Below are 26,320 nucleotides of genomic sequence, written 5' to 3'. Positions count from 1 at the left end.
AGAGAGAGAGAGTATTAATTGTCATGAAGGGCAGACATAATATAATTGGAGACAAGGACACTAATCACTTTTGGACCTCACTGTGCTGAACAAAAGAAAAAGCAACTGGAAGCACACAAAGTTCAAAGAATACCACCCAGCTATCAAAACAGGTGATAGACGGTGGGTGCTATCGGCTGCAATGGACAACATACATTAAAAAGTTTAAACATTTTATAGCAGCTAATGTTATTTAAGACTGAAAGAAAGTGTCTGTTTTACTTGGTGTCATAGGATGCAAAACTTATGGATTGCTACACAGACTCATTGCACCAGATAAGCCGGCAGACAAAAGTTACACCACTATCACTATCACTGTCTCCCCAAAACTCCTTGTTATTGCTGAGCGTTTTTACTTTCACAAAAGGAATCAAGAGGAGGAAGAAACAGTAGCTCAGTGGCATGTGGCAGTGCTTAAAAGACTCTCAGAATACTGTGAGTTTGTAGACTATTTGAAGGATGCTCTCCGGGACAGATTTGTTTGTGGACTAACGAGTGAAGCAGTGCAAAAGCATCTGTTAACGGAGTCAGCGCTCACATTTGAGAAATCTGTGAAAGTTGTGGTTTCCATGGAGATGGTAGCTGTGAGCCTCAGCAACTCATCAGATTGCTAAAGTTGAATGCTCTTCCATTATCACCAAGAACAAACCCAAAAAACTGCAAATGCTGTGGTAAAACAAATCACGATGATGAGGAATTTTGGTACAAGTATCAAAATTGTAATGCATATGGCAAAAGGGGACACATTAGCCGATTTGCAGAGCAAATAAGACCAAACACAGAGAGAGAGAGAGTTAAACAGAATGTAAAGTGAAAAAGAATGCATTTTCCAAATGCTGGAAAAAATATCTAGTGACTGTACAGACTCAGACCTTGCACTGCATAAAGTGACACAAACAAGAGAAAGGTCACATTTCACTGTAAAGCCAGAAATCGAAGGAATTCCTCTGGAGATGGAGCTAGATACTACTGCAGCAGTCTCTTTGATCTCAACAGAAAAATGTATTGCAATGTTAAGCCACTTACCTCTCCATCCAACAGACATTATTCTGAAAACTTACACAGGTGAGGCCATTTGCCCACAAGGAGTCATTAATGTGCAGGTAAAACTAAACAAGAAAACTGCTGTGCTTCTTCTGTAAATGGTGAAGGGGGATTATTCTCTACTGTTTGGAAGAGAGTGGTTGCACCAAATAAAGCTGAACTGGAAACAGGTAAACACTGTATGTCAACAAACACTGGAATCTGTGCTTCGCAAACATGCTTCAGTTTTCTCTACAGAACTAGGAGTGATGAAAGGCATTGAAGCAAGTGTGCTACTGGTAACTGAACACAAACCTTCAGACAGTCAGCACTGCTGAATGGTGTTGGTGCTGTCATCTCACGTTCTGCCCAATGGTCAAGAAAAGTCCATAGCTTTTGCTTCATGAACACTTAGTAAATGTGAACAAAACTATGCAAAATTGAGTGTGAGGCCTTAGCGATTGCGTTTGGAGTAAGAAAGTTTCACCAATATTTGTATGGACAAAAATTCACACTCCCTACTGACCATCACCCTCTGACCACTATCTTCAGAACTCCTAATGGCATTCCATCAATGGACGCTGTGAGGATTCAAAGGTGGGCTTTACTCCTCTCTGCACACAACTATACAGTACAGTACAGAAAGGCAGCACACCATGCGAACGCAGATGGTCTTTCTTGACTTCCTCTGCACATGAAACACAAAGTACTCTCCACTGATGTGTTTTACCTTAAACAAATTGCCGTTACTTAAATCCATCGAGACCAGGGCTGACCCTATTCTACTGGCTGTACTAGACTTAGTGATGCAAGAACATAAAACGCTGTCATCGCCCTTCCTTAAAGGGATAGTTCACCCAAAAATTTAAATTCTCTCATCATTTACTCACCCTCATAACATCCCAGACAGGGACGTGCACAGACATTTTGGAGGGCAGGGGCTCAAATGGAAAAAAAGGGCACATAATTATTTATTTAAAAAACAAAACTTCTTAAAAAAACAAAAAAACTCGACAAAGTCTCATCTCCCGACATGATATTTTTATTTTTTATTCAATAAATATAATTGTTTGACAGGGAAGCTGTGCGCAAACAGGAATATAAATATTCATTTAATAAAAAATAAAAAAAATAAAAAAAGCACCCCTGAAAAAAGGGCACTTTATCTCGTAGAAGAAAAAGGGCAGGTGCCCCCTTTTATGTCTACGTGTGCACGTGCCTGATCCCAGATGTGTATGACTTTCTTTCTTCTGCAAAACCCAAATTATGATTTTTAAAAGAATATTTCAGCTCTGTTCATCCCCACAATGTAAGTGAATGGTGACCAGAACTTGAAGGTCTAAAAGGCAGGATGAAAGTAATCAACAATACTCCAGTGGTTAAATCCATATCTTCTGAAGCAATATGATAGGTTAGCATGCACTGAAATCCTCCAGAGGACATGCCACTCTCCAGCAAAGATTGACATATTTATTTACTTATTTATTGAAACACCCCATGAAGAGAGAGTCTCCTGCCATGCTTTTCATGGGCCATCAACTGTGGACCCATCTGGATGCCCTAGCCTGAAGCCTAATGTGGAATCTGTGGTGAAGCACGCTCAGAGTTCCCAATTCCAACGAAGGGCAACACGATCTATACTAGATATAGATAGTTTGTTATCAGAAATTCTGTGGAAGCTCGTGATTACAGAGGGGGTGAGGGATGGACACCAGGAATGGTGACCTCCCAGACAGGACCTGTCTCATAGGTCTCTAGATGTTGGAGCAATGGATCAGTGAGATGTCATGCGGGTCAGCTTACATCTCACGAATTCCAAGCTACTTCCCAAAAGTCGGCAGAACCTGAACCTGAACTGACAGATAACACTCACACAGTTCCTTCCTCTAACCAAAACTCACTGGATGTTATTCCTTCCACACCAGCGAAGAAACCACAATACTCTTCTGCTGATGTTACCAAGGATGCCCAGAATCTGCCTAAACCACCTACAGTATCAACTTCAGAAGGAACTGGTAGACGTTATCCTACCTGAGTGATTAAACCACCTAGTCACCTGACATTGTTGGAAGGCAGTGGACATCAAAGTCAACAAAACTTAGTTAGTGAGCTATTTCTGTATGGAGCAGAATAATCCCCCGAACTGGCTCGAGGTCAGGGGCAGTCTACCCCCTACCTCAAGTTTATAGTTTGTTTACATATAAAAAAATGATTTGCATGCAAGGCTTTTTGAGCTAATGTTTGAATAGAATCTTTTGAAGAGTGTTATTTTTGTTGTACTAATTGATAATGTGTTGTTGGGAATTTATGTACCAATAAAGTGGGAGGATATGTTATATAGGACATTTACATGCAAATCAATGGCAATAATCCACGTTATTGATGCTCGCATGTGCGATAGATTAAAGCCACTCAAGGAAAAAGGTGTGTTTTAAACCCTTGCATTATTGACACTCGCGCACTGTAGTTCGTTGCTGCGCGAGGAAATGGAAAGAACCCGTGCGCTCGTTTTAAACCACACGAAATCTCCTGCGCATGCAATACAAGCTCTCGCACATGAAGAAACCTCTGTCGCATCATTCTTCAAACTTTGCTCACGTGAACATCTTTTAATTTTGTCAGTCGTGGTGCAAGCTCTTGCTGTTTTGTATGTAACCTCAAATATCATCGGTTATTCCCTTTTGCCTGAAATCGGTTGTGATTGGCTCCCTTTTATTATGAAAAATAAAAGACATGACTTCATCAAGGGACCCTCTGCACGTGAGTCATTATTACTTTATTAGTTGTTTTTTTATTTTTTATTTTTTTATTTAACAGGGCTGATTTCATACTATATAATTTTTATCTTTGCCCGGTACTTTAAAAACAGTACGCTTACTACAGTTTACTTGCTAGCTTTTGCATTCTTGTGAAGTTAGGTATAACTACATAGAACAATTTATATTTTATAAATTGTATTACTCCAGTAATAAGACTCCAGTAATAAATGGCACATCGAGACAGTCAATTCAGCAAGATGGCTGACCAACAGTGGAGGTACGTGCAGAGGACATAGGCTGCTGGTTATTCAACATTTTAGTTTAGCATAATTCATTTTGTATGAATAATTTCACTTTGCCCAGCAGTTCTCGACGGTGAAGCAGCAGACAGAGGCTATCTGGCATATCCTGCCCCGGCGTGGCTCAAGATCCCGCACCCCTTCTGCTCGTCGCCAAGGGCGTCCCTCTGCGGTGACTGCACCGACTCCGCCGCAGCCCGCCCTTTGTCTGCTTTGGTGCACAGCGGAAAGGAAGCGCTGTCTCCAAGCAGAGGATTGGCCACTTGCTCATTGACGCCATAGCTATGGCATATCACGCCCAGGACGTGCCGCCCCTGGTAGGGCTACGAGCCCATTCTACCAGGGGTGTAGCGGCCTCCTGGGCCCTGGCCAGGGGTGCCTCTCTAACAGACATTTGCAGAGCAGCAGGCTGGGCAACACCCAACACCTTTGCAAGGTTCTACAACCTCTGGGTGGAACCGGTTTCGTCCCAGGTAGTGGCACGCAATACAAGTGGATAAGCCCGGGATAGCCGGGTGTATTGCTTGCACATAGCACCTTTCACCTCCTCTGAGCTGAAGACTTGCACCATTAATTCCCAGTAGTGTTCACAAACTATGTTCCCTGGTTGACTTCCTCCAAGCCCTGTGGCAGTCAAGTTTTCGGAGAGACTCACTGCCGGCCCAGTACACATGCTAACTAAGAGCCCTGTTCTGGGTAGGTGCTCCGCATGTGGCGGTTCCCTGTAAGGTAACCCCATGCGATGTATATCTTCCGCTAATTCGTTTCCCTGTTGGCAAACTGCATCTTCCTTGGGCAGAGCCCCTCTGCCCCAGTCTCCATGTTTGTAGCAACTCCTCCCCCATTGGGTAGGATCTACCATGAGACTCTCCACATGGTCGGCAAGACCATGTGACGTATTTTCCACTTAAATATCCCCCCCTCTCTTTGGGCGAGGTGTGGTCTCTGTGGTGTCCTCCCCTTGGGAGGGACACCCCCCGACTAGACCTGGCAGCCCAGTCGGATGATCCCCCTCGTTTTCTAGGGAGTGTAAAAAAAAGAAGGGGAAAAGAGGCCACAACTGGGTTAGCCTGTCTCTATCTTTTGGGTAACTTGTCCCCAAAGGGCTGTTCGACACTCATAACTATGTTGGGGGAGGTTACGTGTCGGCCTGGTGCGCTGGCTATGAGGCACACAGTTGTCTGCCCGTCACACGCCGCCAGTTCACGTAACACAGTTCAGCCAGTTGTGGCATTTGTATAGGGACCACTAGTGTCACTACATCGACACAACGTCGAGTGAGTGACAGATAGGGAATGTCCTGGTTACTTGCGTAACCTCCGTTTCCTGATGGAGGGAATGAGACGTTGTGTCCCTCCTGCCACAATGCTGAACTACCCGCTGAAATGGCCGGACCTTGTCTCGGCTCCTCAGCATAAAACCTGAATGAGTGGTTGCATACCAGCTCCTTTTATACCCGTATGTCCAGGGGAGTGGCATGCAAATACCACTCGCCAATTTTCATTGGCCTTTTATCAAAGACCAGAGGTGTTTCGGGCTCCCAAGAGTGACCCCTACTGTCACTACATCGACACAATGTCTCATTCTCTCCATCAGGGAACGGAGGTTAAGCAAGTAACCAGGACATTTTCTATGTTGGGCCTAATAATGATTTTTTTGTCATGCATGTTAGACCAGGTTGCAGGATCCTACTAGGCATGTTATTTCCCTTTTACACAGTGCTCTAGCTAATGACTCTAATTCAATATCTCAGATTGGTAAGTAAATCGTGTTGCGTGGCATGTCACTGAATTAAATATTGCACTTCTGTATCACATTGGAATGTCATAATTATCAAAGACCACAATAATATTGTTTTATTGCTTTATGTGTAGTAGAAGGCCATGAGGGCTTAAGTTTTTTAAACAGTTTTGAGTTGTTTCTACAGATGAAGGGCAGGTTCAGTGACAGCCAGTCAAGAGATACAGCTACTGGTTACACACAAACTCCATGTAATCCAGTCGAGTTCTCAAAAGTGCTCTCTCACAGAGAAGTTGCTCCAAAAGCTGGTGCTTCAGAATGAGATGCAGAATAAAGAAAAATGTATAACTGAAACAAGTAACAAACATTACAAAGTAATAAGTGGTCAGAGAATAAAAGCTCTGGCATTACTTCACCATCTTTATCTAGCATCATGGCATACTGTGAGAAGGCCACAGACCTTCAAATAAATGGTCATATCTTTTACATGTTATTTTCATGGGAGAAACTGTAAAAATAAAAACTATTTAAAATAGTGTGAAATTGAATTTTTTGAGTCTTGGAAAATGTGTTTAAAAACAACAAATTCATTTTCTGAGGTGGTTTATGTTCCCTCACATTTAGAGTTAAATCATCTATCTACATTTGCATGACAACAATGATCTAAAAAGTGTCATCTCTGAAAAGTATCCTGTGAAGAAGTCTAATATGCCCCTGGTGCAGTAAATGTAATTATTATTAATAATTACAATTTAGGCACAATTTAGGCCTAAAAGCATAGCTGTGTGTGACGTGTAGGTAAGAACCCTTGTACAGTGAATGGAAAGCATAATAAAACACAATCAACCACTCTTTTTGACAAGACAGCAGTATCTAGCCTGCTAACAAAAAATGCTTCCTCTAAAATGTTTGTATTGCATTCTTATTTATATGTACACTAATTTACTTTTTTTTTTTTTTTTTTATCTAAAGTGACATACATTATGCAAACTAAAAATAGTCACCTTATAGTAACTTTGAAATCAGTAGTTTAAAGTCACCAGTGTAGACGCAGTCACGTTACAACCTCCTGTTACTAAGGCTATGATTTATTTTCCTGGGCTCACAAACTTTCAATGAATTATAAAGTGTCTCACAACTACAATGAAAAAAGTCAGATTGTATATTATATTATATATAAATAAATGGCAGTTCTTAAAGTTCTATAGTAAGATCACAGAAATGCAACAATTAGATACACAGTACTTACATACATTATAAAACATTAAATCAGCCCTGTTATATGAAGAATTAGCAACAAATAAAAAGGAATAATGACTCACATGCAGAGTGTTCCTTGATGAAGCCTCGTCTCACACAAAGAACTGGCGAGTTTGTTATGATTCTTTGAAATAAAAGGGAGCCAATCACAACTAACTTCCTGGAAAATGGAATAACCAATTATATTTGAGGTTACACACAAAACAGCAAGAGCCCGGCCCACGACTGACAAAATTAAAAGGTGTTCGTGCGAGCAAAGTTTGAAGAATGATTTTGCTTGCGTGGCCGAGGTTTCTTCATGCGTGAGAGCTTGTATTGCATGCACAGGAGATTTAGTGCGTGGCGCTTTCTTTCTTTTTCATCGCATGGCTTTAATCTATCACGGCGATTACTGCCATTGATTTGCCGCAATACTTTTACATCATTACACCCTTTTCCCAACTCAATGGCGCTCAGTCAGCTCAATAGATGAAAGCAGGACAGATATGCCTACTAGTTTATAACTATTTGTGGTAGAATTACTCAAGGAGGACACGAGGAACCAGGTTTCTTCACCTCAGGTAGGAGGGTTTTTAATAACGTAACTTGTATTTTTTTTTTTTTTTACAGGCTTGCCACAACACGTCAGCTTCACACTTTCACAGTATTCTCTAACTTCACAATACTCTTTAGCTCCACAATACTCTTTAGCTTCACGAAGACCTTCATGACCCAGACTCTCTCTCTCTGGTCTGCTGGCGGTATGGCTCTTTTGTGCCGCTCTCCTCGTGCTCACTGTAATTAGAGACAGGTGTTAGACATAATTTAGCTCAGGTGCAAGCGCCCTTACCGCTTTCTCTCTCTCCGGACGGATGCTTGACCACGCCCCCGCTGCCACATATCCCCACTGCCCGACTCAGGCTGGGGAGGCATCCGGCCTACCTACCACTCCCCTCCCCCCCCGTTTCTGGAAAGGAAATCGGCGGCAGCCATCTGCGCTCCCGGTCTGTGGACCACCTTGAATTTAAACCGGTGATCCGTGTGTTGGTGTCTTTCATGTGGTGGAGCCATTGGAGTGGGGCGTGATCCGAACAGAGGGTGAAGGCCGGCCCCAACAGGTAGTATCAAAGAGTGAGGGCCGCCCACTTGATGGCACGTGATTCTTTTTCAACGGTGCTGTACTTAGTTTCCCTCAGTGAGAGCTTGCGGCTAATGTACAGCACCGGGCGCTCCTCCCCCTCCACCACCTGTGAGAGTACGGCCCCCAGCCCTCTGTCTGAAGCATCCGTCTGTAAAACAAAAGGGAGAGAGAAATCGGGTGAATGTAAAAGCGCCCCCCACCCCCAGCAAAGTGCGGCTTTAACTTGCGTGAACGCCTGCTGACACTGCTCCGTCCACTGGATCGGGTCTGGAGCTCCTTTTTAAGTGAGATCAGTCAGCGGGCTGGTGACGTCCGAATAGTTAGGTACGAATCTTCTATAATAGCCAGCCAGCCCCAGGAACTGTCTCACCACCTTTTTGGTCTTGGGCCTCGGGCAGGTCGCAATCGCCACCATCTTATCAATTTGGGGGTGCACCTGCCCCAATGCAGCGATCTCAGAACAACCCTCAGATGCTGTGTGTGCCGCTGCCAATCATTGCTATAAATGATGATGTCATCTAAATATGCAGCAGCGTAAGCTGAATGCGGTCTGAGGATTCGGTCCATGAGACGCTGAAATATAGCTTGGGCCCCAAACAAACCGAACAGAAGAGTCACAAACTGGTGTAATCCAAACGATGTGGAGAAGGCTGTTTTTTCACGGGAAATTGGTGTCAAGGGGATCTGCCAATAACCCTTCGTCAAATCCAATGTCGAATAAAATCGAGCAGTGCCAGCTGATCGAGCAACACGAGGCATTGGGTACGCGTCAAATTTAGACACCACGTTGACTTTTCTATAATCCACACAGAACCATACAGACCCGTCGCTCTTAGGCACTAGAACAACTGGGCTGGACCAGTCGCTGTGGGATTCTTCTATTACCTCCATATCGAGCATTGCATCCTATTCTTCCCGAACAATTTTCTTTTTGTGCTCGGGTAATCGGTAGGGGCTATGTACCACGACCCCCGGCTCGATCTCGATGTGGTGCTGAATGAGGTTCCTACGACCCGGTAGAGGGGAGAACACATCCGCAAACTCCTGTTGCAACCTGGCAACCTCTGTGAGTTGACTCGGTGAGAGGTGGTCTCCGCAAGTGACCGGGGTGAACTGTTTATGTTTTGAATTCACCTCAGGTCCGAGCTCCACCCTCTCCGGAACTACCATAGCCAACGTCACAGGGACTAACTCTCTCCACAATTTCAGGAGGTTGAGGTGGTATATTTGACGTGTGCCCCCTCTATCGGTTCGTTTAACCTCATAATCGAGATCCCCCATCCGTCGTGTGACCTCAAAGGGTCCTTGCCACTTGGCGAGTAATTTAGAGCTCGATGTGGGAAGCAATACAAGCACTTTATCTCCCGGTGCAAATTCCCTTAGCTGAGTTCCCCTGTCATACAGTTGGCGCTGTCGTTCTTGAGCTTGGAGCAAATTCTCCTGTGTTAGTTGCCCCAAAGTGTGGAGTTTTGCTCTAAGATCAAGAACGTATTGAATTTCATTCGTACTATTTGAAGGTCCCTCCTCTCAGGCTTCTCACAAGACATCAAGCACACCGTGTGGGTGCCGCCCATACAGCAGCTCAAATGGGGAGAAGCCAGTGGAGGCTTGCGGGACCTCTCATACTGTGAATAACAGGAGGTCGAGTCATTTATCCCAATTTCTAGCATCGTCATGCACGAACTTACAAATCGTGTTTTTAAGGGTTTTATTAAATTGTTCCACCAGGCCATCTGTCTGTGGATGGTACACGCTGGTGCGAATTGATTTAATGCCCAGTAATTCGTACAGCTTGCATAGTGTCCGTGACATAAACTTTGTGCCTTGATCGGTGAGGATTTCTTTCGGAATTCCCACCCGGGAGATTATTTTGAAAAGTGCCTCTGCAACACTGCGTGCTGAGATGTTGTGAAGAGGCACTGCTTCTGGATATCGCGTTGCATATTCCACTAGGACCAATACAAAGGAAATGGTCTCGGTGGCAGGAATGGGCCCTGGGAAGAGAGCAGAACGAGAGGAGAGAGGGGAGGGGGAAGAGACAGGGGAAAACACAGGAGGAGGGGAGAGAGAGTAGAAGGGCTCTTCCGCCCTCGGGATCGCCACCATGTGGTCCTACGCAAGCCAGACGGCTTCCTCCAGCGACGCCGGGCGGTGGCACTGGACCCACTCCACCATACCTTTTGGTAGTAGATGTATGAACTGTTCCAGTACCACCTGGTCGATGATCCCCTCAACGCCATGGTCCCTCGCTAGCAGCCATCTCCAGCAGGCGCCGCGGAGCTGTTGGGCGAAGGCAAACGGGCGGTCGGACTTCTCCAGCTTCAGGCTCCGGAAGAGTTGACGATTCTCTTCCGGACTCCGACCAACCCGTTGCAAGATGGCTTTATTTAGGTCACCATAAGCCAGGAGGCTCATTGCCGGCAGTTGTTGAGCCACGAGCTGGGCTTCCCCGGACAACAGTGGAATAAGTCGGGCCGCCCACTGGCCGAGCGGCCAGACCCAGATCTCGGTGGTGCGCTCAAAAATATCGAGGAATGCTTCTGGGTCGTCCGCTGTCCCCATCTACTGTAACGCGGGCTGGGGCAATGGAGTGCGGGTGTCCAGGGTCGCGGCTGGGGCGGCCTCCTGGCTGAGGAGGCACCGGATCGCATGCCGGTCCTCTGCTTGAGCCCGTAGGAGCTCCACAAACCGGCGATCTTGGTCTTGCCGGAGCTCAAGCAGGGTTTGCTGGTGGTTCTGATGTAGGCCAGCGAGGGATTGGAGGATCTCCGCCAACTGGGAGGACTCTGCGGGGCGACTTCCGTCCATCTTCAACCAAGATTCCTGGGTTGCGGCACCAGTGTGGTAGATTTACTCAAGGAGGACACGGGGAACCAGTGTTTCTTCACCTCAGGTAGGAGGGTTTTTAATAACGCAACTTGGGTTTTTTTTACAGGCTTGCCACAACACGTCAGCTTCACACTTTCACAGTATTCTCTAACTTCACAATACTCTTTAGCTCCACAATACTCTTTAGCGCCACAATACTCTTTAGCTTCACGAAGACCTTCACGACCCAGACTCAGTCTCTCTGGTCTGCTGGCGGTGTGGCTCTTTTATGCCGCTCTCCCCGTGCTCACTGTAATTAGAGACAGGTGTTAGACATAATTTAGTTTAGGTGCAAGCGCCCTTACCGCTTTCTCTCTCTCCGGATGGACGCTCGACCACGCCCCCGCTGCCACACTATTATATAAGTTATAAGTTATATCTTTTAAATAAGAGACCCCCATTCTGTTTAACTCTTGCTGTTTTGAGCAGGGACGCGTTTTTGCGCCCATCTGTGCCATTTTTAATTGTAATCATGCAGTAGATCAGGCATGGTCAAACTATGGCCTGCGGGCCGGATCCGGGCCCATTTATCCGGCTCATTTATTTTGAAAATGTTATTTAATTGGATATATTAATTATCTTGCATTGGAATCTAACGCACCTTTGCAAGCTTTCAACATGCTGAGGGTTGCAAACCCCGAATGTAAACCCTGTATCAGAGCTTTATGCTAGCAATACCTGGACATATTCTGGCCAATGCTAAATTTAATTTGCCCGGTCTGGCAACCATGCATACGATTGCACGTTTTCTCTCTCTCCCTTGCTCTCCCCTTCAAAAAAGTTGTGTGATTCAGCCATTCTGTGCCACTCATTCATGAGGCTGCTTGTGCTGTTTGGTGCTACTAAGTCTGAGAGCAAACATTTTCAGTGATAAACTTTAATAAAATCCAAACATTTTATTTATGTAATACGAGACCCTGATGAAGAGAGTGTGCAATTTTTTCAATAATAAATTACCAGGGAAGTGGGGATGGTAAAATAAACAATTTATAATCATACTCAGCCTTTATTAAGTTTTTCTAATGCCTGAAAACTGAGTGTTTAGTCAGAGGGCCACAGACAGGACTAAAATTCTAAAATTATGACTATTTTTGGTGCAAAAAGCTTTACTGATGTTATAAGTGGACCTCAAGAAACATAATACAATTAGAAAAAAAAAAAAAAAACAGTATGTCATGACCCTTCTAAACAACACTTTTGATGTCCATCAATGAACTGTTAAATCACAGAGGCAAAGTGTCTCTACAACACATCCACAACCATGTTTCTTCAACTGTAGGTACATTTATAAGAATGTAGTTCTATGCAGCAGCTCATTTTTCCCCATTTGTTTTTATTTACTTGTTTGTTGCACTGTTGTATAAAAGCAATATAACACTGGCAATCGTTCTGTATAGCCCTAAATCAACGGTTGTGATTACCTACGGCCTGTGGCCGAATCACAGCAGTGCTGGTATTGGGACATACAGCACTCTTGCTTGTGTGATATTGCTCTAATAACATTATAATTAATAGGTTATTATTAATATACACTAATAATAATTAATAATACTAATTAAACATTTCTTATTTCACAATATTATCAGTTTATTATTGTTTTTATTATTATTAGATTAATAATATTAAATATAATTTAAATATTAAATGACAGAATCAACCTGATTCAGGTTACACCCATGAAAATAATTAATGAGGGTCAGATCAGATGAATAGCTCTTTAAGGTAACAACTGTACATATCCACTTTTTACAGTGTAAACAATGTGTTAGTGTATTGGATCTGTTTTATAAACCCATCCCCCCAAAATACAACTGTCATGTACAGTATAGTATACATGTCATATTAGAGAGGAAGGAACATTATGCAGAAATGAATTAAAAGTGTTTCATTCAGAGTCAAACTGAATTAAATGTCTGTGAGATCCAGTGGCATCTCTGTGCCCTTGCTATGGACAGGGTTGGGAGGGTTACTTTTGAAATGTATTCCACTACAGATTACAGAATACATGCTGTAAAATGTAATTTGTAATGTATTCCATTAGATTACTCAAGGTCTGTAACTTATTCTAAATACTTTGGATTACTTCTTCAGCACTGATAGATTTTTTCACTTGTTTTGACTATAAAAACTCTGCCAGTACAGTAAGACAAAATACACATGTTAAAAATACATTCTCTGAAAAACCTAAATATCTTATGCAGAGTTGTTTCTAAAACAAGATAAATCAAATCGATCTTGTTTTAAGGATATTTAGATATTTTTTACAGGAAATCAATACAAAAATTATCATCAAGAATGTGATTTTTGCCCTAATATCAAAGGTCTTACTAGAAAAAAAGAAATTATGATCCAAAGTGAATTTTCTTGATAAAAAATATGATCGTGCCTGGTAACGTGCATGTAAAATGGCTAGAAATAGCATTTTATCTTAGCATAAAGCTGACAATTTACACAAGGTTTATTTTCTATTTCTTCTGCTCCAAACTTACTTCAAACGTACTTCTCTGTCTGCTCGTATGAATGTAACACATCATAAGAAAGTGTTTCACCGCTGTTCAAATGCACTTTGGATCGCATCATTTATATGTATAAATGTTTTCCATCTGAAAGGACTAAATATTCAATTAAACAAATGACAATAAAAAGCAAAGTAATCTCTCTAGTAATCAAAATACTTTTTGAATGTAAATGTATTCTTATTACCAATGATTTAAATTGTAACTACAGTTACAACTACAAATACAGTTACTCATATTTTGTATTATAAATACGTATTCCAATTACATGTATTCCATTACTCCCCAACTCTGGCTATGGACCTTATTTAGAGCAGCACATATTTGATTTTTGACTGGAATGAAAATGAGACTATATGGGATTGAAGTTCAGTCTCTTAATTAGGTTGTACTAGCTGACGAAACTTTGAACATACATCATTCTAAATGTAGCCAAGTGGAGAAATTTCATGTAATTTAATAATAAATTGGACATGGCCCCTTTAAAAGTTTTGCGACGCCCGCTGTGTTACACACGTGTGCTGGTTAGAACATGAGAATATGCATTGTGCAAGAGTATGGCAAGCCACGAGTCTCAGAATTACACGACAGTTTAAATGCGTGTCCATCTAAAACGGCATATTTTGCGGTGTTCTAAACAACCATAAAGCCATAAAATATGCCGTAGTAATTTCAAATGCTGTAAAAAACATGCGAAAATAGTTTAAAACGCCATATTGGATGGTGTTTAGTGTATGAGAAAAGCACCGCGTTTTACGCTGTTTGGCTTGGCATATGACGCCATAAAAGACGCCATAAAAAACGCCGTTTTTGGTTGCACAAAAGCAACGGTTTTTACGGCATTTTCTATGTAGTATAATGAGCCCCGTCTGCTTGTTTTCACAGCCAGTAAAGTTTGAGGTGTTCTCACCCAATCAATGATGAACTGAGTCAGACCAGATCAGTTCACTGCTGCAGGTTATTTCTGCCAATTGCTCATTCAAGTCAAACAAATCATGATAGCCAGAAGAAACTTGTTTTCATGTTATTTGGAGACTTTCTTCTATTTTACACCAGATGTGAATCATCATTGTACAGATTAAAATAAGTGGTATTATTAGATCGAACGGCAGAAGTATGCAAGATAAAAAATAAAAAAGGCAGGAGATTCAAACTCGGCCATAAATAATATGATCAGCAAAATACTTCAGCACATTATCAATTTGAGCTACTAGACTCTGAACTTATTAAAGGGTAAAAATACAAATTACTTTCATAAGTCAGACATGGAGACTAATTTGATAAAAAGTTAATAAAAAAATATATTTTGTAGATAGAGTTAGTACCGTATCTCAAAACACTAAGAAACGGTTTCATAATAATGACTTAGTTACAATGAGAAACATTCTCATTATTATGACTTACAAAATCACTTTTTTAATCAACTGTGGTGCAAACCAGCTTTTATAGACATTCAACCATATTCATTTTTTAAAAACATGACTAAATGTGTTCATATTCTTTTGATATAATTATATGCCTTCATATGTGATAAATTATCCCAATGGTAATATGCCAATGTGATGCTTTAAAAAATAAATAAAAAAAATTACTCTTTCATACAGTAAAAATAACAATGTCAGTTTACTACAAATAGACCCTTGTTGTGACCAAAATCACCTTATATCCCCTCATTCACTAAAATAGGGAATGTAAGTGCACAATATTAGAAATGAGAGATTGAAAAAGGGTGAGCAACACTAACGTAATATACTCTGTGCATCGGAGATGGCTGCGGAGCTATCCCAGAAACAAGTTAGTCACATATGTACTTTCCATATGCATTTTCATCTTACACACACTGTAGCTTACTTTAAAAAAAAAAAAAAAAAAAAAAATGATAATAATAATAATAATAACAGCTTTATTTTGTCTCTATACATACAGCACGTTGTGGTTTCATTCATGGTATATTACAGTAATACAATAAATCTTCATTCTATTTGTCATGTTTAATATGTTCATAATGATTAAAAATAATAACGAACTGCCAACAGGAAAAACCTCACATGAACAAGTGTATATTATTAATTTATTTAATATAATTGTTTATTTAATATCACAAAACTCTCCCATCCAAACTGTGCTGCATTTAGAGAAAAGATCATGGGTGCATAGTGTCCTCATCCGACCACAAACAGTACTGATGTTATCAATAACAATCATTAATAAGATGAATACATTACCTATAGGTGATAACCCATTATTTGAATAATACATCTTATTATAATTTCCTCTGTGTACAGCTTTCTGAGTTCAAAATGTCACCTCAACAATCATCCATGCAATTATCTAACTAGCTTATCATGTGGCTGCAGTGCATAAAATCATGCAGAAACGGGGCAGGAGCTTCAGTTAATGTTCACATCAACCATCAGAATGTGGAAAAAAATGTTATCTCATTGATTTGGACCGTGGCATGATTGTTGATGTCAGACAGGCTGGTTTGAGTATTTCTGCAACTGCAGATCTCCTGGGATTTTCACACACAACAGTCTTTAGAATTTACTCTGAATGGTACCAAAACAAAAAACATCCAGTGAGCGGCAGTTCTGTGGATGGAAACGCCTTGTTGATGAGAGAGGTCAACAGAGAATGGCCAGACTGGTACTGTAACTCAGACAACCGCTCTGTACAATTATGTTGAGAAGTTTTGGCGGCACGAGGGGGACGTACACAATATTAGGCAGTTGGTTTTAATGTTGTGGCTGATCTGTATATATACACTATATTGCCAAAAGTATTCGCTCACCCATCCAAATAATTGAATTCAGGTGTTCCAATCACTTCCATGGCCACAGGTGTATAAAATGAAGCACCTAGGCATGCAGACTGCTTCTACAAACATTTGTGAAAGAATGGGCCGCTCTCAGGAGCTCAGTGAATTCCAGCGTGGTACTGTGATAGGATGCCACCTGTGCAACAAGTCCAGTCGTGAAATTTCCTCGCTACTAAATATTCCACAGTCAACTGTCAGTGGTATTATAACAAAGTGGAAGCGATTGGGAATGACAGCAACTCAGCCACGAAGTAGTAGGCCACGTAAAATGACAGAGCGGGGTCAGTGGATGCTGAGGCACATAGTGCACAGAGGTCGCCAACTTTCTGCAGAGTCAATTGCTACAGACCTCCAAAGTTCATGTGGCCTTCAGATTAGCTCAAGAACAGTGCGTAGAGAGCTTCATGGAATGGGTTTCCATGGCTGAGCAGCTGCATCCAAGCCATACATCACCAAGTGCAATGCAAAGCGTCGGATGCAGTGGTGTAAAGCACGCCGCCACTGGACTCTAGAGCAGTGGAGACGCGTTCTCTGGAGTGACGAATCACGCTTCTCCATCTGGCTATCTGATGGACGAGTCTGGGTTTGGCGGTTGCCAGGAGAATGGTACTTGTCTGACTGCATTGTGCCGACTGTGAAGTTTGGTGGAGGGGGGATTATGGTGTGGGGTTGTTTTTCAGGAGCTGGGCTTGGCCCCTTAGTTCCAGTGAAAGGAACTCTGAATGCTTCAGCATACCAAGAGATTTTGGACAATTCCATGCTCCCAACTTTGTGGGAACAGTTTGGGGATGGCCCCTTCCTGTTCCAACATGACTGCGCACCAGTGCACAAAGCAAGGTCCATAAAGACATGGATGAGAGAGTTTGGTGTGGAAGAACTTGACTGGCCTGCACAGAGTCCTGACATCAACCCGATAGAGCACCTTTGGGATAAGTTAGAGCGAAGACTGTGAGCCAGGCCTTCTCGTCCAACATCAGTGTCTGACCTCACAAATGCGCTTCTGGAAGAATGGTCAAAAATTCCCATAAACACACTCCTAAACCTTGTGGAAAGCCTTCCCAGAATAGTTGAAGCTGTTATAGCTGCAAAGGGTGGGCCGACGTCATATTAAACTCTATGGATTAAGAATTGGATGTCACTTAAGTTCATATGCGTCTAAAGGCAGGTGAGCGAATACTTTTGGCAATATAGTGTATGTGTATCCTGTAAAATCACCAGCACACTTTTGCAGAAATAACCTGCCGCAGTGAACTGGTCTGGCCTGACTCAGATCATCATTGATTGGGTGAGAACACCTCAAACTTTACTGGTTGTGAAAACCAGCAGGCGGGGCTCATTATACTACATAGCAAGCGCAGTAAAAAGCGCTGCTATTGTGTAACCAAAAACGTTTTTTACAGCGTCATATGCCAAGCCAAACAGTGTAAAAAGCGGCGCTTTTCACATACACTAAACACCATCCAATATGGTATTTTAAACTATTTTTGTGCGTTTTTTTATGACATTTGAAATTACTACGCCGTATTTTACAGCTTTATGGTTGTTTTGAACGCCGCAAAATACGCCGTTAAAGATGTACATGCGTTGAAACTATCTTGTTATTCTGAGACTTGTGGCTTGCCATACAAGAGAGCGTCCGGTTTTGTCATCGGTTGAAAATTCTTTGGGAAATTATCAAATTTCCCAAAAGATGCTAATAAACTGCATTAAATATGTGTTCACAAGAGTCATATGTTAAAATTGAATGTTTGTTATGGATTATGTTTAAGTATGCATATGGATTGCATGTGTGGAGTTTGACCACGTTCTGTGTGCGCACATGTGAGGACGGGGTATGTATATACCGTATATATATATATATTCTTTATTCCTCACAACACCCCCACCCCACCCTGCGCACCTTTTTTTTTTTTTATAAAACAGCCGTCAGAATAAAAACCCAAAAATTTATTTTTGTATCCTGTGTTATTTCTTTACAACCACCAGCTACATAAAAAAAAAAAAAAAAAAAAAATATTCTGTAGGTGAAAATGTCCAGTAATTCACGTTAAATTAAGTAAAAATGATGGATAGAACAGTTTTTCTGTCTAAATGTAAATATTCTCAGTTTTACACGGGAACCTACTGTACTCTGCTTACTAGTCTTTAAATTAGTTATGTGAGTGGTGTAGATTGCATTAAGTTAGATTAAGTTCTGCACAACCTCTGATGAAAATAATAAGATTCAAGTCTTCAATCATTGCAAAACCAGCCGGTAGAAAGAAACAATCTCCCCACCCCCTCTGTAACGCTGTACAAATCGATGTGTATGAATTACTTAAAACTTTGCGCAGTATGAAGTGTACAACACACCTACACACACACACACACACACACACACAGTGGAGGGTTACAAGAGGCCTGTCTGCTCAGCCAGATGGGAGACTTAATTATTCTCTCAACTCAAGGGAGAAAAAAAAAACTTTTGTGAAAGATTTTGTGAAACCCCACAGTGCTCAGGACTTTAGCGTGCAAAACTGCCCTCAGCCTGCTGGAATGGGTTGCTTCGTGGTTGATTACTGGCCAAAGTCAAAAGAGGTAACCCTGAAGTATCTGATATTTTAGTCTCTAGATATGGCTCGGGTCCCTTCAACAATGTAAGTCTATGGAATTTCTCTGCCCGTTTTAGAATCTGCCAGGTAAAAACTGCACACCTCTCCACAATAAGCAACATTATTTGAGGTATCAAACGGTGAGGTACCAAACTGTAACAGAATACAGTCCTGTCCTTAAGCATGCTGTAAAATATTATGGAATTCTGTCAGATGGGGTGAGATATTCTAGACAGTACTGGATGGATGTGTTATGGTGTAAATTTAACAGCTGACCTGCCACGCAATTTGATTACACTTGAACAAGCTTGTAAAGGTAGTCGATTAAGTAATGCAAATGTTGAAATGTATCACCTCACAAGTTATGCACGTTAGTAAAAGTGTTTAGATGTCATAAGACAGCATTGTGTGAAGAACAGAGTGAAAAGTAGGTGCTTATGAACTGATAATATGCCGTTTAATTGTTATTTGTGTGAAATGGAATTAGTCATTGTTGTTGTAGCACCTCTAGTGTTCATTTCATCAGGAACCTACCTCGATACATACAACGAGCCGCATACAAATAATTCAGCAAAAATGTAGGTATAGCAGTGTGATTCTATGAGACCAGGTTGCATAAAACTGATAAATAGAATTGGTAAAAGTTTAAATGAGCCATTTTTTTTTTTTCACTCAAGTGGGACTACAGTTCTCAGATAAACTTTTAACTATAGTATATGCAAACAAACATAATTCCTGATTTTTCTCTATGTAAAAAGTCATCTGAAAGTTCTACCGGCTTTACATAGTCATAACAGGAGTTGTAAGATTGAATACAACTTTACACAGACCATGGAACCCTGTCTCATGACAAGTTGTAATAATAGCACCAGATGGCAAACTCTTAAGAAATCTTACATGTTAGCTTGTACAAAAATGTACGACTTTGACTCCCATAGAGAAAAATAAACAATCCAACGTACAATGTTATAATGATTTTTAACTCCTTACACAAAACCTAAACCTAAATCCATGAATTTAATAGGAAAATAGCTTGTGTGTACCACAGAAGGAAGAAAACATTTGATTTTGAATGAAAAGGGAAGCGCTTTAGTGGTTAATGACATCCATGAGTCATTTGTATTGCATAAATAAATAGTGACCAAATCTGTTTGCAGTCTTTCTAGCTCTCAGAATTTTCAGGTCAGTTGTTTAGGGCTTTCACATACTGATCCGGACTTATAAAACTACAGTTGTGGTGTACATTCACCAGGGGGAGTCCGGTCGCACTCATGTTAAACCTTGCGCAACAGATTCTCCTCTGGATCGAGAAGCATCTCCTGTCAATACGAGTGCTGCAAGTCCCTGGTCATCTGAACTGCAGTGCAGATTTGCTCTTGCCTAAGGGTGTAAGACAGGGCGAGTGAAGGCTTCACTCTAAGACTGTTCTGAGGATTTGGGAGGTATTTGGGGAAGCCAAGGTGGACCTGTTTGCCTCCCTGGAGACCACGCACTGTCACCTCTGGTACTCCATGACTCAGACTTGGCTGGGCTTGGATGGCGTAACTCATTAATGCCTAGTGAAATGCAAGTATGCATTCCCTTCCATTCAGTTGCTTCACCAAGTGTTGTGCAAAATTCGGGAAGACAGAAAAACTGTGCTGTTGGTTGCGCCTGAGTGGCCCAACCGCCCTATATTCCCAGAGCATGTAGAGCTGTTAAATGAGGCTCAGGCTCTCTTGCCCTGCTACTGTCCTGGCCTGAGACTTAACACTTGTACTGAATGCGCTTAGTCCCCCCATTCAAGATACTCGATGCAGTATGTTTGTGTGCACTCTCTCTGAAGATCGTGCTGTTACTCGATTTGACTTCAGTTAAACGTATTGGAGATCTTCCGGCCTTGTCAGTCCATAAAAGTAAATACAAACAGGGCAAAAGGTACACAGGAAAATAAAATAAATGTAATTAACAACTATCAAAAATATTATTTCAACAGCTCAACAACAAGTATACAACCACTCTAACAACAATCTCTACCAAAACCACACTCGGATGTCTCTGGAGTATTTCAACATTTCTAAACAATTATATATATATATATATGATATAATTGTTTTTAACAATATCAATTTCTGTGCACTAGATTTTATGATAAAGTTCCATGCAGAAGAACCAGGTCACACCAGGGATAGTTCACCCAAAAATGAAAATTCAGTCATAATTTACTCACCCCTGTGTTTTTATAACCCAATACGACTTTCTTTTTCTTAACACAGGGAGAAATTGTGAAAAATGTTGTGCTCAGTGATGTCATACAATGGCAGCTTATGCTGACCACATCTTCATGCTTCAAAAGAAAGCAAAAATATAAATCAGAAGTCTAATAAATTATTCCATGAGACTCATGATTGTAATGAAAGCATACGAGGATGTTTGGTGAGGAACAATCCTAAATCTAATGTGAAACTGTTGACCGGCCATTGCTCTCCTCTGCACATTCACGAGACTGCACGAGACCAACAGTTCACGTAGCCTGCTGGCGAAATGGGGCATTCAAGCGAAAACACTTTATGTTTATCTAAAAACTGGTCTACTAAACAACTAAAGATACTAAAGAACAAAAAACACTACAGCTGCACACAAACCAGAGAACAGAACTCACTAAACATGTCTGTAGAGTTTGTAGTCCAAGAAAAGATGCATTAATATTCCCAGCATTATTTTTTTCAACTGAAGTATTCAATCAAACAGAGACAGATAGAGGAGGTGGGAATGTCTGTCACCTGTTCTCCATTCTGAACCTCCATCTGAAGAGAGCAGTGTCAGCATAGGGCACCAGCTCCCTAGGGGGAGGAACCATCTTACCCAAGGGGGGCACCAGAAACTCCACCGGCTGCCCTTACTCATACATTATACGTTATTCAAGGACCCGGTAGCAGTTGCGGAACAGACTATTGCCTCACATTCCACCACCACCGATTTTTTTTTTTTTTTTTTTTTTTTGGGTTACAATTTCTCCCTTTGTGTTAAGAAAAAGAAAGAAAGTCATATTGGGTTATAACAACACAGGGGTGAGTAAATGATGACTGAATTTTCATTTTTGGGTGAACTAACCCTTTAAGGTAATCAGACTGGTTATTAGAACATGGTAGATGGTTTGTTGGTGGACCAAGGTGGTACCAGCCCTAACCATATTAACCAAGGCTGAAACCAGGTCCACCAGGTAGTTCACCATATAGACCAGTTTGTACCAGCTAGATGTCAAATCAGTTACTACCATAAGCTGGTTTTACTTGGATTTCCAGCAGGCTGGGCTTAATTTAAAATAATAAATTAATAAATAAAGAAATACTGTTAAATAAACAATACACAGTTAGGACTTTGAACGTATTTTCCATCTTTTGTTTTGTTTTTTCTCGTGGGGGACACACATTTAAAATGCACAATTACAGATGCATCAATCTTTTAACAAGGGCCAGTGTATTATTAGAGTCCATGAGAGAGAGGACTACTGTACATGCTAGAGCGGTGTGGGGATGGGGGCATGGTCGTGTGTCTGTTTGCGGGAGAGAGGGAGTGGTGTGGCTCGTCAAGCTGGTTGGCATAATTTCTAACAGCTGTTTCTTGTTACATTGATGGCAGAGAGAGACCTTAATAAACAGCCAAACTCACCAGAGAAGGCAGAGAGAGAACGACACGAGAGTGCAGTCTTCTGTGTGTTTCATGTTTCTGAGAAGTTTATGATTTCAAGTTTACGTTTATTGAGTGCTATTAATTGAACTGAGTGAACTAAGAAAAGCACAGAGTAGAGTGCATACGGTGTGATGAAGGCAGAAAAATAAAAGCCTCACCTGAACTGTGGCACTGCTCCCCGTCTCCTCCTTTCCCAGTCGAACAGAGGTCTTTCACAAGCGGTTGCTAGGATACACTGCAGCCAGCTGAGTCAATGAGAATTCAACAGCCTCTGAACAATTACATTGAAATATAAAGATCTGCCTCACACACACACACACACACACACACACACACACGCACACTGATCTCAGAGTATACGGTCACTACAGTTATGCTAACTAAATATTTGTATTTTTTACAGAAGCTGTTGGTGCTTGCCCATGCTTGGACCACTTTTGGAAGGTACTAACCACTGCATATCGGGAACACCCCACAAGACCTGCAGTGTTGGAGATGCTCTGACCCAGTCGTATAGCCATCACAATTTGGCACTTGTCAAAGTCACTCAGATCCAAAGTCACATTTTCCTTCCAACACAGGAAATTCACGCCCCTTGGCAGGTGCCATTGTAACGAGATAATAAATGTTACTCACTTCACCTGTAAGTGGTTTTAATGTTGTGGCTGATCAGTGTGTGTGTATATATATATATATATATATATATATAAATATATACACACACACACACTGCATGCCCAATTATTAGGCAAACTGTATTCCTCAGGATTCATTTTATTGTTGAACAAACACAATGCTCTCAGTCAATCAAAAATTTTATTGAACCCTCAAACCTGAATGATTAACAAAGAAAAAGTGAGTTTTGTCATTCTCAGGGGAATATATAAGTGTGCACATTTATTAAGTAACTATTAGTGTGCACAATTATTAGGCAACTAAATTACAAAATAATTTTTCCCAACTCAATTGTTTATTCTCAATTTTTTAGAGTAGGTGCAACAAATAAGTGACACAAAATAACAATATATATATTAATATATTATATATAAAAGTACAGGCCTCGGTGTAACGCTCATTCCTTCGATGATAAATCCGACCATCACCCCTGGTGAGACAAAACCGTGACTCATCAGTGAAGAGCACTTTTTGCCAGTCCTGTCTGGTCCAGCAAAGGTGGGTTTGTGCCCATAGGCGACGTTGTTGCCGGTGATGTCTGGTAAGGACCTGCCTTACAACAGGCTTACAAGCCCTCAGTCCAGCCTCTCTCAGCCTATTGCGGACAGTCTGAGCACTGATGGAGGGATTGTGCGTTCTTGGTGTAACTCGGGCAGTTGTTGTTGCCATCCTGTACCTGTCCCGCAGGTGTGATATTCGGAGGTACTGATCCTGTGCAGGTGTTGTTACACGTGGTCTGCCACTGCGAGGATGATCAGCTGTCCTTCCTGTCTCCCTGTAGTGCTGTCTTATGCGTCTCACAGTACGGACATTGCAATTTATTGCCCTGACCACATCTGCAGTCCTCATGCCTCCATGCAGCATGCCTAAGGCATGTTCACACAGATAAGCAGGGACCCTGGGCATCTTTCTTTTGGTGTTTTTCAGAGTCAGTAGAAAGGTCTCTTTAGTGTCCTAAGTTTTTATAACTGTGACCTTAATTGCCTACCGTCTGTAAGCTGTTAGTGTCTTAATGACCGTTCCACAGGTGCATGTTCATTAATTGTTTATGGTTCATTGAACAAGCATAGAAAACATTGTTTAAACCCTTTACAATAAAGATCTGTAAAGTTATTTGGATTTTTACAAAATTATCTTTAAAATACAATGTCCTGAAAAAGGGACATTTCTTTTTTTGCTGAGTTTATATTTACTGATATATATATTTATATATATTGTGCGTGGTCACCACAAAAAATGGTACACTTTTTTAAAACTCTCTACACTTTTATTCTGCATTTTAAATACAGTACAATGTAGATAATAGTTGCACAGACATAACTCAGAAAACAACGCAGAATAAATAGTTCTGTTTGTGAATATTTGTTTAATTGCTACTAAGTGCCTCTAACAAAACTCTAAAAGAAGAATATCTTTAAAAGATTTGATGCCACTAAGCTGGCCAACTTTGATGCTTGTTGTATTGGATGGTGAATTTGCCTCAAAATTAAGTCGTTTTTAATGGGTTGATACAGTGTGCACTTTTGAGGAAGAAATAGTCACTGTAGTTGCCAAAGTTGGTCAGGTTAGTAGCATCAAATCACTAGAAAAAAAACAAACAAACAGACTTTTATTAAAAAATTTAAGAGTTTTATTTGCACTTGGTAAGGAAACTAGTAATCCATAAGCAAATATGTATATTCCACTGGGTAGTCTGTGAAATAATCAGTTCTACTTTTCATGGACAGATATTCAAAGCTCAAAGAAAGATTAAAAAAAATCTATACACATTTTGATTATGTGGGCTTTTCAAAGTTGTTTTTCCAAGCTGGTCTATAATTGTGGTATTTATTTCAAATAAACCCATTCCTAAATAAGAATTATGTAAATGTAAAAAAAAAAAAGAAAAAAAAAAAGAAAAAAGGCTTTTGCTGCGTGGGTAGTTCTTGATCAGAATACAACATAAATAAATAAAACAACACAGTAGATATACACAACCTACCCTGGTTCAGGTAGCTTAGGAGCTGTGTCTAGAATGTTTAAAACTTAAAAATAAATGTATCTCTTAACTAAATCAAAGACAAACCTAGAGAATGGGATAAAAGCCGACTATACAGTTTTAACATGAGCAGATATCACCCTCTGCTGTTAAAAAAGGGCAAAAATATATCAAGGTATTCTTCCCCAGTTGAAAAACCTCAGTTCCAGAGGCAAAAATGATATCATAGTATTTATTTACATCAGAGTATATAGTTTGAAATGACGTTGACATATTTTTGGTTTAAGAGAAAACATAAATCTGAAAATTCTCATTTATTTTATTTTTGACAGGGAAGATAATGGTACAACATTGAGACTTTTCAATTGGTGATCCGAGTAAAAATTAAAAAGTTGCTTTTTCAATTTTTTCAGCAAAACACTATAAAAAAATATAAAATGTCCAGAATTATGCATCAAAGAGTCATGTGAGTTATGAATTTAATTTGAAATGACTTTTCATAAGTAAAACTTATTTCACAAAACAAAAATAATAATGATGTGAAAGCAGTCACTCATATAATGTACTGGTGTCACACTACACTGGCAGACCCTTTTCCCACTTCCAGGTTTTGGAATATGGTAGTAAACAGTAGCAGAGTAAACTTCTATAGCATTGATTAAGAGACCACAGCAAATATAATTTTACCTTGAAAAAAAAAAAAAAAATACACTATGTTTCCACAAGAGAGCGATGGATTACAGCAGTCAGAAGAGAGAAAATGCCAAATTTACTGTCACTCCCTCAGCAGCTGTATTACAAACCTCATCGCAGTGTTTTTTTTTTTTTTTTTTTTTTGACTGATTTCAGGGTAATATAACACAAAGCATAATGTTTTAAATTTACAGTAATTATAAAAAATAAAGTATAAAAAAAAGTTTGCTAGATTTACACTGCTAAATAAGGCGTAAATGTATCACAGT

The sequence above is a fragment of the Myxocyprinus asiaticus genome, chromosome 11 (genome assembly GCF_019703515.2).
Source record: "Myxocyprinus asiaticus isolate MX2 ecotype Aquarium Trade chromosome 11, UBuf_Myxa_2, whole genome shotgun sequence".
In the NCBI taxonomy this organism is placed as follows: Eukaryota; Metazoa; Chordata; class Actinopteri; order Cypriniformes; family Catostomidae; genus Myxocyprinus; species Myxocyprinus asiaticus.
Note: the sequence above shows the minus strand (reverse complement) of the source record.